The sequence below is a fragment of the Mesocricetus auratus genome, unplaced genomic scaffold (genome assembly GCF_017639785.1).
Source record: "Mesocricetus auratus isolate SY011 unplaced genomic scaffold, BCM_Maur_2.0 Super-Scaffold_100014, whole genome shotgun sequence".
Lineage (NCBI taxonomy): Eukaryota > Metazoa > Chordata > Mammalia > Rodentia > Cricetidae > Mesocricetus > Mesocricetus auratus.
In genome coordinates, this window is record NW_024429197.1 from 54,820,725 (window position 1) to 54,823,156 (window position 2,432).

A 2,432-nucleotide genomic window follows, 5' to 3' on the forward strand; every position below is an offset into this window, starting at 1 on the left:
GCTAGGACCAGGGACACTGAGACCGGTTCGATCAGAACCTTCGGTGCCTTTCTGTATATATGCATAATAATGCTTGTGGAACGTCGGCTGTGCACCACACACCGTTCATTCTTAGTTATGATGTATATTTTTAAAAACTTGACCACTTTTCCAGAGAGAGGGATTCGTATGTGACTGTTAAAGGGATAAACCGGTGAACTAACAAATAGAAGTAGCTTGAAACTCAGTGGGTCTAGAAACTCAGGAAGCTTTTGCCTTGTCTCAGGTGTCTCAAGGATCCAAACAGGGTGTGAGGTACAAGCCCTGGCTTGTGTGGTTGTCATGTGGCACATACTGTATAATTCATCCGTTGAAGCTATTCTTTCGGTGACTTTTAGAATATTCACAGTTGAGCAACGATTAGTTTGAGCGTTTTACCACTCAGGAAAAGGAAGTCTGTTGCTTTTAACTATGACTCCCAATCCTTCCAGTTTCAGCCAACAACTTAAAAGGCTTTGCATCTGTGAAGGTTTGGTATCTGGGCTTTTGGAAATAGGCTCTCACTATGTAAACCAGGCTAGCCTTGAATTTATAGCAGCCAGCCTGTCCCAGCCTTCTGAATCCTGGGATTAAAGGTGTGTGCCACCACACCCAACTTGTATTTTGTATTTAATATATAAATATATATGGCCATTTGTAACTGGTTTCGGTAGTATTGCACAATATTTCCACTTTGTATGAAGTTTCGGTACTTTATTCCTTTTTTGGGCTGAATTAAATCGCAGAGCATGGACGTTACACTTTTTTTTTTTTTTTTTTTTTTTGGTTTTTATGAGACAGGGTTTCTCTGTATTGTTTTGGAGGCTGTCGGTCCAGCCCGGCCTCGAACTCACAGAGATCCACCTGCCTCTGCCTCCCGAGTGCTGGGATTAAAGGCGTGCGCCACCACTGCCCGGCTGGATGTTACACTTTTTATTCACTGAAACTGTCATTGGGTGCACTGGGATGTGGCTCGGCTGACTAGAATTTTTGGCTCACGTGCATGAAACCCTGTGATCAGTCCTTAGCACCATAAAGACCCAGTGCTAATCCCGAAATCCCAGGTAGAGACAGGAGGATCAGAGGTCATTTGCGTGTATATAGTGAATTGAAGTAAGCCTGGGATACCCTGTCTCTAACAACAGCGGGGGCTGGAGAGACGGCTAAGGGGTTAAAGAACTCTTAGTACAGTTCTAGAGGGCTCTGGTTCAGTTCTCAGCACCCACACAGCGGCTCTCAACCACCTAAAACTACAGTTTCAGGGCATTCAATGCCCTCTTCTGGTATCCTTGGGCACCAGGCATGCAAGTAGTGCATACATGTTACATACAGGCAAAACATGCAGACACATTAAAAAAAAGAAAAAGAAATGCCAGGCCAAAATAATAGGAAACAAGTGCCATTAAAACAACAAGGGGGTAGAGAGATGGTTCAAGGGTTAAGAATACTTGCTACTTGCTTCCAGCTAGGTGGTGGTGCTGCAGATCTTTAATCCCAGCAATCGGGAGGGAGGGGTAGGTGGATCTCTGTGAGTTTCCAGGCCTGGTCTACAGAGCTCATTCCAGGACATCTAGGGCCGTTACACATAGAAACCCTGACTTGAAACGCCCCCACCAAAAAAAAAATTGGCTGCTCTTCCAGAAGACCCTGGTTCAATTCCCAGCACCCATGTTTAGCCCACAATCCCCTGTAATTCCAGTTTCAGGGTATTCTGATACTAATGTTCTCTTTTGTCCTTTGAAGGCACCAGGCACACACCTAGTTTAGGAAAAAACCCACATACACATAAATCTCAAAACAAAACAAAAAATAAGAAAGAAATGTCATTGGAAGATGACATTTGTCTTCTAAGTTATAATAATGATATATACAAGATTTCACAAAACACACTTTCATTTCTCCTGAATCTATAGCTAGGAGTGTATTTATAATAATGATAATGAAGGATTATTATGAGGAAGGTCCTACTTTTCTCTAGTCTTGAACCAACTACAGTTTCAGTGTTATCAGGGAAATTGGAGTTCCTTTTTTGGGGTCTCATCAATAAAAGAATTAAAAATAAAAAAAGTCGGGCTTTGTAGTCCATGCCTTTAATCCCAGCACTTGGCAGGCAGAGGCAAGAGGATCTTTATGAGTTCCAGGCTAGCCTGGTCTACATAGTGAGATCCTGTCTGAAATTAAATAAATAAATATTAAAACAGACCAGAAGGAAGTTTGAGGACAGTTTTATTAGAGTTTAAGAAAGAGAACAACAGGCTGGGTGTTGGTGGCTCACACCTTTAATCCCAGCACTTGGGAGGCAGAGGCAGGCGGATCTCTGTGAGTTCGAGACCAGCCTGGACTACCAAGCGAGTTCCAGGACAGCCTCCAAAGCCACAGAGAAACCGTCTCGAAAAGCCAAAAAAAAAAAAAAA